At 36.6% G+C, this 13996-nt stretch overlaps 1 long non-coding RNA gene across 1 annotated transcript in view; it reads left to right on the top strand.

Annotated features, from left to right (window-relative positions):
* The first annotated feature begins 714 nt into the window (after positions 1–714).
* LOC140712875 (uncharacterized) overlaps positions 715–13996 on the top strand; it is a 257604-nt gene continuing 244322 nt past the window's right edge. The window contains exon 1 of the long non-coding RNA XR_012094686.1: positions 715–1293. This is a non-coding gene — a long non-coding RNA (uncharacterized lncRNA). The remainder of the gene's footprint in view (positions 1294–13996) is intronic.

Below are 13996 nucleotides of genomic sequence, written 5' to 3'. Positions count from 1 at the left end.
AATGGTTGTGAGCATTTAAAAATGTAAGGCATTGCTTTGGTTGGGGCATTCACTGGGTGTTCATGGGAAAAGTGGCTTTGAATAGTATCTTGGAGGAGGGTACCTGAGAAGCTGGAGGGGAGGGCATTTTAAGTAGTGGGATCATTTTCTGCAAAAATGTCCCAAATGCCAAAACCAGAACCTCACATCAAGAAGAAATGCAACAATATTTGGTGAATTAATAAACAGAAGTTCCATTTGATGTGTGAAGAGGTATTATAGAGATATGTGCAAGGTGTGGATGATTCTTTTCTTGGATGGAGTCAAGAAACGTTCCAGACAATGTGGCATTATAGGTTGACTTTGAAGGATGTGTACTGTTTCTTTAGAGGGTGATATGGTTTGGCTGTGTCCCCACCTAATTCTCATCTTGAATTGTAGTTCCCATAATTCCCATCCATCATGGGAGGGACCAGGTGGAGATAATTGAATCACGGGAGTGGCTCCCCGATCTTGTTCTCGTGATAGTAACTGCTCATGAGATCTGATTGTTTTATAAGGGGCTTCCCTCTTCGCTCAGCTCTCATTCTTCTTCCTGGTGCCATGTGAGGAAGGATATGTTCGCTTCTCCTTTTGCCATGATTGTAAGTTTCCTGAGGCCTCTCCAGCCCTGTGGAAATGTAAGTCAATTAAACCTCTTTCCTTTATAAATCACCCAGTCTCGGGTATGTCCTTATAGCAGTGTGAGAACAGACTAATACAGGAGGAGAAGTTGGGGAGGCATTTGGCCTTAGTGCCCAACAAACCTGGCAGGAGCAGGAGAACCAGGTCATGGAAGACAGAGAGAAGGATTGATACAGTGACCAATAGCATCAAACGTTGATGAGAACCTGAGGCAGTCAAGCATGATTGAGGCTTGGGAGACATTTCCATGTGTTGGTGCTGGTGGAAAATGGATCAAAGAATGAAGCAGCCTGATGAGTCACAAGTGGAGACTAGAGTGTAGTTACTCAAGAATCTGGCAAGTCATGTGTGGATGAAGATGAGTTAGCAAATTGAGAGAGGTTGGTTTTATTTTTTAATGAAGTCAGGTCACTTCTTAATAGACTAAGGAGAAAGAGCAAACAGAAGGGGCAAGGATAAATCTAGAAGAGGGCACAACTGATGCAGTATGGTCCTGGAAGATACAGGAAGGAGGGAATTAAGAGGACAGAGAGAGGGAGAGTTTGCCATGAAGAGAACTCATTCTTCCCCAGAGACTAGATGTAAGCAGGAGAGGATGGGAAGCTCACTTTCATGTGGAACCCAATACAGGTACTGATGCATCATGATACTGTCATGGAAGATAATATTGTTCTAGCCACTGCGTCTTTATTGATAACCAAATTGAATCCTGTTAGCTTGCTTTATGTTGGATAGCAGTCAAAAAAGGGGGCAACTGGGAGCTATCCTTTATGAGGAATGTTCAGGAAAAAAATGACCACCCAATTATTAGTAAACACAAGATTTTTGTGATGAAATTTTCTGCCTAACTCAGAACTTACCATAAAACTTATGCTTCCCCCATTGTTAAAAGTGATTGAATTTTTCTTGCTTTTTCACTTTGGTGAGAATGATAAACTGAAAAAAAATGTTTTGAAAATATTTAAATGACACAGAAGTTCCCTCTAAATTATAATTATTATCCCCAGTTGCAGAGGTAGATTCAGATAGTGTAAAGGATTGGTATGAATGCGTATGAACCTTTGAATGTCTCTGGACACAGCCTTTTTGCAAAACATTTCAATTCCAGTTGTAGCAAAAGTATTTAGTAAATTGGATGCTCTGTTTATTTAGGCATTTACTTATTTTTGACTCTAAAAATTCTATCTGGACATTTATAGGAATTAGGAAATGGAAGATTAGAATAATGAGTGAATTTTGTGGATTAAAGTTTTGCTTATGAATTTTGTATTGGGTGGATAATCTTTCTATTCTGCCATCAGCCAAAGAAATAGGTTGTCTCTGAATATAACTATTATATTATCAGCCATAATAGTTTTTCCTCAAGGGCAATTTCTCAAACAAATGATTTCAAAATCAATAAACACCCGGTAGCCTCCTGTTTCAGAATTTACTTATTCATGAGATGCTTATCTCTCTGTAAATTCCCAGGAAGAATTCTTATTGCTTAATCCCACCATATTGGATTGAATGCTTATCAGCTCAAAATTAGTTCTTATTAAATTTTCTTGGCAACTTTGTAACTGTCTCAGGGGTTTCTCCCCTAGAGAGTTGTTCTGACTTTTAAATCTTACGTGAGTAGGAACTCATTGTAACATCTTAAAAATTATTAAACATTGGCCTGCCCATTTGCAGTGAGTCCCATTGTGATGTTATTGGGACAAAGGCCATATGCCCACAAACAGTGATTTTTAGAGAGACTATTTTGTAAGGCTGCATGTTTTCATTATTAGCCACTAACAGTCTCCATCACTGACAGGTAGTGACAAATTGAAAGCTGACGCACGGTAGAGCCTAGCGCAGGTGCCTTCTCATTTTTCACCTTGAAGGCTATTTCTGCTGTCCTTTTGTCAGACCACGGCATCATTAGTAGCTTCTCTCCCAATCTAGGGATGTGATCTGGTGTCTACGGAATTATTTTACATGGCCAGGGAACTGAAGAGTGATGGTCTGCTTTTACTGCCTGATTGTAGGAGAAGATGCCTGCTCAAGATAGCTAGAGCCTCAGAAATAATGCTCTGCTGTGGGCTCATTTGAATAATCTCTCTACTCATTAAACACAGCTGCAAGGCAAGAGGCAGCAGAGTTCAAAAGGCAAGCCAAGGGAATATATTAGTAATAGAATTATAGTTTAAGCCTTTAGGCATGTTTCCCCAATATTTTTGTTCTCATTAATTACAACAAGAACACTTTCGTCACTTACTAAAAAAAGAAAAAAAGGTTAGAGGAATATTTTGACTAAGAAACATAAGTAAAATGTATATATTTTATAAAAGTGTTAGGTATGCTGCAATTAAATTTTAAGAAAAACTCTGGAAGTTATCCAATGAGTCATTTCCTCATTGTACAATTTAAATCCCTGGTGATCTGGAATTAGAAACGTCGGCATGATTTAGCTTCATGAGTCACTTTACCCTAGGCATAGTACATGGATGTCCTCACACAGTCCTCCCAAGCTGTGTGTGTGTGTGTGTGTGTGTGTGTGTGTGTGTGTGTGAGAGAGAGAGAGAGAGAGAATTTGTTGTTCTGTTTAGTGCTTTCTGCTCTATATCTCAGAGTGCCTCTTACCCTCACCCACTCAGAACATCAAATTTATTATAGGACTAGAAAATATTCAATGGGAATAGAAATAAAAGGTAGAAACAAAAAGCAAAGATTTCCTTTTGAGGGCCTTATGGGCAATATTTCTCCTCCTCCCTGTCTTTGAGGTTCAGGGTCACTTTGGGTTCCTCTTGAGTTGTAGGCTCTAAGGGCATAATATTGTCCCGGATCTATCTCTACCCCTTAATCTTGTCCACCACACCATCTTGTGTGAATGACTCACCAACACATTTTAAGATATTAAAATGTATTTAAATTCTGAATGGATTAACTTTGAATCCAATTCTGTATACTCTCTTGGGTTGCGAATTGAATTGAATTGAGTTTTATTACCCCAGGGACTCGTGTCCTCTTCCAATATAAAAGCAAATGGCATTTGCTTTGTCACATCATTTCTATAGGGAATTTAAGGATAAATTTAAGGATAAAATTCTATAGGAAATTTAAGTCCAAGGCTGGACAATTCCTTTGTTTCTCCTCTCCTCACACACCTACCTAAATTGACAGATAGTGAGGGTAAGTGTACCACAACTAGAGATTGCGGCATAATTCCAGTTCTCTGTTTGCATCTTTCTTTATTACATTCTTTCTAAAGCCTGATGACAAAATATTCACCCAAAGTAAATCCTGTACTTTGAAATCAAACTACTGGAGAGATTTTTTTTTAATTATTCAATACATCTTATACATTCAGCATTGTGTGAATAAAGAATTCCTCTCAGGTGAATTTTCCAGATAATTGAATATTACCACTTTCATGGCAAGGTTTGAAGAAGAATAAACCAATAGCTTATTACTTTGTTTTGGGTTTAAACTCTACCTACCTATCTACCTGACTTTGTATTTGTGAGATAATAGGTAAGAAGTGAGTATGGTAGATTGAAAAACGTGCCTTCAAAGATCTTCATGTCCTAATCACTAGAGCCTGTGACAGTTACCTTATATGGGCAAAAAAGGCCCTTGTGAATATGATTAAATTAAGACTCGAGATGGAGAGATTGTCCTGGATTAGTCTCTGGGGTTCCAAGGAGCCTTATAAGGATACATACAATCCTAGGCGTCTATAACACAAAGGCAGTGGGAAATTTGACACATACAATGAAGATGGTGATCACATACAATGAAGATGGTGATATGACGATGGAACAGAGAAAGATTTCAAGACACTGGCCTTGAAGATTTGGGGTGATGTAGCCACAAACCAAGGAATGCTTGCAACCAGAAGTTGCAAGAGTCAGGGAACAAATTCTCTCCTAGAACTTCTGAAGGAAGTGTGGCCCTGATGACACCTTGATTTTGGTCCAGTGATACTGACTTTGGATTTGTGACCTCCAGAACTATGAAAGAATAAGTTTGTGCTGTTTTAAACCACCAAGAGTGTAGTAATTTGTTATGGTGGCAATAGGAAATTAATACAATAAGGCACTCATAATATTCTAACTTTGGGGCTCACCAGCCAGGCAAATGAAACTACACAATGTTTAAAAATTCTATTTTTGCAAATGATCGAGTAGTTGAAGCATAGCCCAAGGTATCCATTTCAATTCAGTGTTTATCAAGCAAAAAATTTAAAAGGGAAAAGAAGCCTACTGATTTGATGGCTATACAACGAAAGGAAAATAGAGACAAGGTACTCATTAACTCATTTGTTCCTCTTATTTCTGACCTGAAAGTACCACTTCTTACAACCTAGATGTTTTTCTCAGAAAGAAAGTAGATAGCAATGGATGTGATACAAATGAATCTTTTTTGGACAGGGATTTGGCTGCTGCTGTGTTCCCATTTTCAGTTGTTTGCCACATTCTTATACAGGAAGTCATGAGAAGTCAACTTGAGTCTCAGAGTATCAGGTGACTCCAGTAAGATGCACGTCACCACATTCCTATCTCTGCCTGGGACTCTGACCTCTGACCTTTGGTCCCCAGTGAATAAAAGCAGCTCTGATTTTTTTTTAAAAATTGATTTATTTCCTTCTTTATTTTCCAGTTATATTGAGGTATAATTGACAAATGCAAGTGTATATATTTAAGATATACAACATGATGCTTTGAGATATATATATATATATATATATATGCTGAGAAATTATAATCACTATCAAGCTAATTAACATATTCACCACCTCACCTAGTTACCTTTTTTTGTGGTGAGAACTTTTAAGATCCACTCTTAGGAAATTTTAGGTATCTGATATAGTATTATTAACCATAGTCATCATGCTATACATTAGATCTCCAGAAGTTATTATGTTTAATGTAAACATTGTACACTTTGACCAACATCTTTTTATTGTCCCCATGCTCCCCAAACCCTACCAACCACCATTCTGCTCTCTGCCTCTATGAGTTCTACTTTTTTACATTCCACATATAAGTGAAATCATATGATATTTGTCTTTCTGTGCCTGGCTTATTTCACTTAGAATAATGTCCTCCAGGTTATCCATATTGTTGTAAATGGCAAGTTTTTTTTCTTCTTTAAGACTGAATAATATTTAATTGTATATATGATATATACTATATTTTTTTAAATCCAGTCATCTGTTGATGAACACTTAGGCTGATTCTATATCCTGGATATTGTGAATAATGCTGCAATAAACATGAGAATGCAGATACATTTTCAAGATACCGATTTTATTTCCATTGAATATATTTACTCAGTAGTGGGATGTCTGAATGATATGGTAGTTTGAGTTTAGTTTTTTGAGAAACCTCCATACTATTTTTCATAATGACTGTACTAATTTACATTCCCACCAACAGTGTACAAGGGTGCCCCTTTCTCCACATCCTCACCAACACTTATCTTTTATTTATTTTTTTTGATAACAGCCATTCTAACAGGTGTGAGGTGATATCTCACTGTGGTTTTAATTTGCATCTCCCTAATGATTAGTGATGAGTATTTTTCAAATACGTGTTGTCCACTTTTATGTCTTCTTTAGAAAAATGTCTATTCAGATTCTTTGTCCATTTTAAAATTGAGTTATTTTATTACCATTGAGTTGTTTGAGCTCTGTATATATTTTAGATATTAACCCCTTAAAGGATGTATTATAGTTATTGTAAATGGGATTGTTTTCTTGATTTTTCTAATTGCTCTTGCTAGTGTATAGACAATGAATTTTTATATGTTGATTTTGTTGTGCCCTGAAACTTTATTGAATTTTGTTTATTGTTTCTGATAGGTTTCTTTTTGGTGAAGCTTTTAGGTTTTGCTATAAAGAAGACAATGTAACCTGTAAACAGAAATAATTTTACTTTTTCATTTACAATTTTGATGTGTGTTATTTCTTTTTCTTGACTAATTGCTCTAGCTAGGACTTCCAGTTCTGTGTTGAGTAGAAGTGACAAGAGTAGGTATACTTTTCTTGTTTCTGATCTTAGAGAAAAAGGTTTAAGCTTTTCACCATTGAGTATAATGTTAGCTGTGAGCTTGTCATATATGGCCTTTATTATGTTGAGGTATATTCCTTCTATTCCTAATTTGTTGAGAGATTTCATCATGAAAGAGTGTTGAGTTTTATCAAATGCTTTTTCTGCATCTATTGAGATTACCATATGGCTTTTGTCCTTCCTTTTGGTTAATTTGGTATATTTATTTTTGTATGTTGAACCATCCTTATATCTTAGGGATAAATCCCCCTTGTTCATGTTGTCTAATCTTGTTGTACTATTGAATTTTGTTTGTTAGTATTTTGTAGAGGATTTTTGCTGCTATATTTATCATAGATGTTGGCCTGTAACTTTCTTTTCATACAGTGTCCTTATCTAGCTTTGGTATCAAGGTAATGGTGGCCTTGTATGATGGTTTTGAAAGGGTTCCCTAATCATTTTTGGAAAGTTTGAGAAGCATAGCTGCTAAGGCTTATTTAAATGTCTGGTAGAATTCACCACTGAAGCCGTCAAGTCCTGAGCTTCTCTTTGTGGTGAGGGTTTTGATTACTGACTTAATCTTACTCATTTTTGGTTTGTTAATATTTTCTTTTTATTCATTATTCTATATTGTTAGGCTCTTTTTTCTAAATGTATTCACTCCTTCTAGGTTATCCAATTTTTTTGCCATATGATTGCTTATAGTAATCTCTTATGATCTTACAAAGATCAGACAACATGAACAAGTGTAATTTTTTTTTCCTGTGGTATCATTTGTAATGTTTGCTCTTTTATTTGTAGTTTATTTCTTTGAGTCTTCTTTCATTTTTTCTTATTTAGTCTAGCTAAGAGTTTGTCCATTTTATCTTTTAAAAAAAACCAATTTATAGTTTCATTGGTCCTCCTATTTTTTTCTATTGTCTATTTTATTTATTTCTGCTCTGAATTTTATCATTCCCTTCCTTCTGCTAACTCAGGTTTAGTTTATTTGTCTTTCTCTAGTTTGTTGAGGTGTATTTACATTTTTATTCGTCTTAAGTTTTTTTTGTTTTTCCTTTTTGTTTCTTCTTTGACCTAGGAGTTTAGGAGTGTGTTGTGTAACTTCAACATATTTGAGTTTTCCAATTTTCTTCCTGTTATTGATTTTAGTTTCAAAGCACTATGGTCAGAAAAGATACCTGATATGATTTCAATCTTCTTAAATTTGTTAAGACTTGCTTTGTGGTCTAACATATGATCTGTCATGGGAATGTTTTATGTGAACTTTAGAATGTACAGCCTGCCGTTGTTGGATTGAATGTGCTGTGCATGTCTATTAGGTCCATTTGATGTATAATGTTGTTCAAGTCCACTGTTTCCTTATTGATTTTCTGTCTGGATGATCTATCCGTTGTTGAAAATGAGGTGTTGAAGTCCCCTACTATTATTGTTGTGCTGTCTATTTTTCCCTTTAGTTCTGTTAACATTTGCTTTATGTGTTTAGGTGTCTAATGGTGGGTGCATATATTTTTACAATCATTATATTCTATTGATGAATTGACTCCATTATCATTTTATTATGACCTTGTCTCCTGTAACAGATTTTGGTTTAAAGTTTGTTTTGTTTGATAAATATAGCTGTTCTTGCTCTCTTTGGGTTATCATTTGTATGGAATATCTTTTCTATCCTTTCACTTTCAGTCCATGTGTGTCTTTAAAGTAAGTTTCCTGTAGACAGCATATAGTTGGATCTTGTTATTATTTCATCCATATAGCCAACTTTAATCCATTTAAATTTAAATAATTATTGATAAATAAGAACTTATTTTTATCATTTTGTTAATTTTTTTCTGACTGTTTTATAGTTCCTTTTTTCTTTCTTCCCCTCTTGTTTTAATTTGTGATTTAATAATTTAGGCTTTTTTTTTAGTATTATGTTTTTGAATTCTTTATCTTTACTTTTGTAAAGATATTTACAAGATATTTTGTACAGATATTTTTTTTGTGGTTATCAGGAGGCTTACATAAAGTCTTACAGTTGTAACAGTGTATTTTAACCTGATAACAACTTAATTTCTACTGCATACAAAAACTCTACATGGTAACTTCTGCTTCCACATTTTATGTTATTGATGTCACAATTTACATATTTTTATATTGTGTATCCATTAATAAATTATTGTAGTTACACTTTAAAAGTAATTTTGTCTTTGATGTTTATACTAAAGAGTTAAATGTGATTTATTTTATTTTATTTTATTTTTTTTTGAGACGGAGTCTCGCTGTGTCACCCAGGCTGGAGTGCAGTGGCCCGATCTCGGCTCACTGTAAGCTCCGCCTCCCGGGTTTACGCCATTCTCCTGCCTCAGCCTCCGAGTAGCTGGGACTACAGGCGCCCGCCACCACGCCCGGCTAGTTTTTTGTATTTTTTAGTAGAGACGGGGTTTCACCATGTTAGCCAGGATGGTCTCGATCTCCTGACCTCGTGATCCACCCGCTTCGGCCTCCCAAAGTGCTGGGATTACAGGCTTGAGCCACCGCGCCCGGCCTAAATGTGATTTATTAACATTACAGTATTTACATATTGTAAATATAACTATATTCTTACCTTTTACAGTGAGTTTTATACTTTCACAACTTATCATGTCATTAGTTAGAACCTTTTTCTTTCAACTTTAAGAACTCCTTTTAGCATTTCTTCTAAGGCAGACATAGTGGAGATGAACTCTTTCAGCTTTTGTTTGTCTAGGAAAGTCCTTATCTTTTTTGTTTCTGAAGAACGGATTTGTAGAGTATAGTATTCTTGCTTGAATGTTCTTTTTTGTGTGTTCTTTCTGCACTTTGAATATATCATTCGCTCTCTCCAAGCCTGCAAGATTTCTGCTGAGAGATCCACTTACAGTCACTTGGAAATCACCCCTTGTATAAGCAATTCACTCTTGCTGCTTTCAAAAATCTCTCTTGCTCTTTGACTTTGAAGAATTTGATTATAATATGTTTTGGTGAACCCCCTCTATATGTTTAATGTGTTGGAGTTTTTCGGGATTCATGGATATAAATGATTATTTCCCTCTTCAAATTGGAACATTTTCTGTCATTATTTCTTTAAATAAGCTTTCTGTCCCTGTCTTTTTCTCTGCTTCTTCTGAGATCTCTATAATCCAAATCTTGGTTTACTTGACATTGTCTCAGGTCCCCTAGGCTTTCCTCATTTTTTTTTTTCATTTTGTCTTCTGACTGGGTAAAGTTGTCTCATATAACCTGTCTTTCAGCCCATTAATTATTTCTTCTGCTTGATAGAGTATGCTGTTGAGGCTCTCAATGAAAATTTTCAGTTCAGTCATTGTGTTCTTTATCTCCAGAACTTGTTGGTTCTTTTTTATGGTTTGAATCTCTGTTGAACTTTTCATTTGTTTGTGTATTGTTTTCCTGATTTCTTGTAGTTGTCTGTGTTCTCTTAGAATTCGCTGAGCTTCTTTAAGATAATTATTTTAATTCTTTTCAGGGAGTTCACAAATTGCCATTTCTTTAGGATCAGCTCCTGGTACTTAATTTTGTTCCTATGATAGTGTCATGTTTCCTTGATTATTTGTAATCTTTGTAGTCTTGTGTTGGTTTCTGCACATCTGAAGAAGCAAGCCCCTCTCCCCATTTTTGTAAGCTGCCTTTGACAGGAAAAACCCTTCTAGAGATTCTCGGCAGATTGGCTAATGGGGTTCATGGGCAGACTTGCTGCTGGAGTCCTTGGGCAGGTTGGACTGGTGCCTAGATCCACAGGGACTGGCCTGGTGCCTGAGTTTATGGGGGTGGGTATGGAACCTGGGTCTACTGGGGCAGGACTGTAGTCTGGGTCCATGTGGGTGGGCCTGGTGACTGGGTCTGTGAGGATGGTCCTTGAACCTAGGTCTGCAGGGGTGGGCTTGGTGCCTCAAACCATGGGTGCAAACCTGGAGCCTGGGGCAGTGGAGGTCAGACTGACACTGTGGCAGGCTTGAGTCCTGATTCTATGGAGGCTGGCTTGGTACTATTGTTTACTAGAGCAGGCCTAGTGCTTGGATCTGCAGCAAAGTTGAATGTTCACTTTCTTTCCTCCATGTGGAGAGTACCTCCCTTCATGCTGTGCTTCCTGGGATTGGTGGAAAGGTGAGGTAAATAATGTGAACCTGTCCTACACTCTTCAATGTTTTTTTTCTTATTTCTGCACCCCATCCAGATGCTATATCTCTTAACCCTTTGAGGAAGTTTTCTACATGGATGGTTATTTAAATTGATATTTCTGCAAGAGGATGAACACTGAAAATTCTTTTTCTGCTATCTTATTGATGCACTAACCCAGTCTTAACTTTTTAAGGTCCTCTCTACTAGGGCTGTTATATCGGAAGTGGGAGATGAGGTTTTTATTGGCCAACTTTCTCCTAAGACCTCCTACTATTAGCCCTACCAGTTTTATTTTACTTAGGGAGACAAGTTCAAAACATTTCTCTGGCTAGAGTGGCAAAACCAGAATAAAATATATCCTCTACACAAAAAACATGAACCACTAACTCTAACATATCTGTATGACTTTTGCTTCTATGGAGAAGAGGGAAATAGGATCTTTTGCCGGGCAACTCCTGTAGCAAGGATAACACCTATTTTATATTTTCTTCAGGTTTGGAAATCTTAGAGTTTAGAACTTTAAGAAATATTCTGTGTATGTCTAAACACAGTTATTACATGGGCAACAAGACTTCACTAATTTAGAATAATAATGTGAGGGTGGTAGAGGACAGTGACAGTTGAGAATGTGATTGAAGAAAATTTTTAAAGAGCACTTTGATGTTAACTAGATACATACTAGACTCTAAGATATACATGAATGTTAGTCAGTGGAATAAAGCAAATTGAATTAATTTAAACATTCTTTCACAGTGAACCAAAAAGGTAAACATCACTTAACATTCAAGAATTTATTATGCCTCTTCAGTGGTCCAGTTTAAAACACCTAAATTACACATTCATAAATAAATCCTTCATTTCAAGAGCCTTTGGTTGGAAACAGCAAATGCTTTTAGACTAGGTTCCTTCACCAGTGAAATCCCCAGCAAGTTTTATAGGAATGCATTATCTTGACCTTAAGTAATAGAGAAAATGGACAGATACCATGTTTGGGAATTAAAATTTCTGTCCTCTCCTTTAGAACGGAGATGATTATTACTTTGTTCTACATGTTACCTGATTATTAACCTCCTTTACAACTTCAACCCAGTGCATTTTTTCTTCTTTCTTTCCAACTCCATCAAAATTGTTCTTGGAAAGAGGAGTAGTGACGTAGTTGTTAAACCCATTGAATTTCTTTAGTTCTTATTTTATAGACTTCTTGGAAGAAGTGTGTGATCTGGTTTCTGCAGTGAACCCAGAGACACACACCTGTCCTGAGAATTCTTTTGAACTGGAACAAGTATGGCCTAAAGGTGCCAGTTACCCTGATTATTGACTCAAGTTGTTGACTTCCTGTTCTGTTCTCAGTATTCCTTTTGGGTAGGCCCAATGCTGCTAAATGAGACTAAGACAGTAAAAACAGTCTAAGCTCTGATCCTAGGGCAGCCCATTAAAAGTTCTGATCCTAAGCTAACTTCACAGGTCATCAGGTGAAACCCACAGTTCCTTCCAGGCCAACTGGTATAAGGGTGAAATAACTACATTATTGCATACACTTTAAGATTTTTTTTTTCACATTTTAACATATTTTATAATTCATGGCATTTCAAATCACTGTAAGCCTGGGTTGATACCAACTTCTCCGAAGGATTTGAGTTTCCTTCTTTCTGCCAGTCACTGGGTCCACTAACCTGAAATCACTTTAAACTACATTTTCTGCTTGAGGTCTTTTTTGGCTACACTGATGGTATGAATTCGGACCAAAGCCTGTGCTTTGGCTCATATACCTAGGGGAGGGTTTTTAATCTCCTCTTCACAAATTGCCAAGATGGAGACACTTCTTCACCGTCCCTTTCTGTGTTGTGAGTTTATTTCTCATTTACTCTTACACTGAGGATGTAGCCCTTTTGTCTTCCAGCTCTTTGTAGGGGTGCTCTTCCTCTCTTAACAGTACATTTTACAATTGTGCATAGTTTGTTCAAAGACAATAGGAGAACAACAGATTAGTGCTGTACCCAGAAGCTCTCCAGCAGGTAGGCTCAATTTAATTTCTTTAGGGAGAGCTTAAATTTTTTCTGTCCTGATGACACCTTTAGTTTGCAGCACACAGTCCTCTCCTCCCTCCTTTCAGCACCTTCCCAAACTTTCCCTTAAGGCAGAACAAACTTGACTGAAAATAGCTCCATGTCTGTGTTTGTTTTTCATAATAATACCAACAGCATGTAGTGGAGACCCCCATGACTAGGTCAACCAGAAGTGAGTTTGATCTTTATTGAACTTTATTAACATGTAAAATTTAGTCTTTATTAAAATTAACCTTAACCCTACTGGATCACACTCCCACTGTGTTCTAGACTTGCCTTATTGCTGGGCTGGCAAGAAGGCACAGCAGTTCACACTTCCACCATCTTCTTTCTCCTGTTTTAATTGTCTTTTCCGGTGCACCAGTATATTCTACCCCTAAATTTACTAAGTTAACTCTTTTTCTTTCAATTAGCTTTAACATTTTTGTCTTCTGCTATATACAACAGATTGACCTTCGGAATTTCCTCTCCAATTAGCACATCTCACATAATTCGTATTATAATGCTGACACTACCTACATCTTGGAATGTTCCGTTCAGACTAATATGAGAAAATACCATGATGTAGGTAGCTTATGAACAACAGAAATTTATTTCTCATACTCTTGAGGTTAAGGAGTCCAAGATTAAGGCACCAGCAGCTCTGATGTCTAGTGAGGTCTTACTCTCTGCTTCATAAAGGGCAACTTCTTGCTGAATCCTCACATCAAGGAAGGAACAAGGTAGCTCTCTGAGGCCTCACCTAAAAGGACACTAAATCCATTCATAAAGATTACACCCTCATGACACAATCACCTCCCAAAGGCCTTATCTCTTAATACTATCACCTTGGGATTAGGATTTCAACTTATGGATTTTGGAGGGCTACAAACATTCAGACCATAGCATTTTGCCCTTGGTCTCCCCAAATTGCAGTCCTTTTAATATCCAAATACATTCATTCCATCCCAGTAGCCCCCAGAGTCTTAACTTGTTCCAGCATTGTCTCAAAAGTCTAAAGTCTAGAGTTTTATCTAAATATAATCTGAATAAGATATAGGTGAATCTCAAGGTATGAGTTATTCTAAGTCAAATAGCTCTAGCTGTGAATCTATGAAATCAAACATGTTATGT

The sequence above is a fragment of the Chlorocebus sabaeus genome, chromosome 11 (genome assembly GCF_047675955.1).
Source record: "Chlorocebus sabaeus isolate Y175 chromosome 11, mChlSab1.0.hap1, whole genome shotgun sequence".
NCBI classification, from domain to species: Eukaryota; Metazoa; Chordata; class Mammalia; order Primates; family Cercopithecidae; genus Chlorocebus; species Chlorocebus sabaeus.
This window is presented reverse-complemented; position numbering and strand designations above follow the sequence as displayed.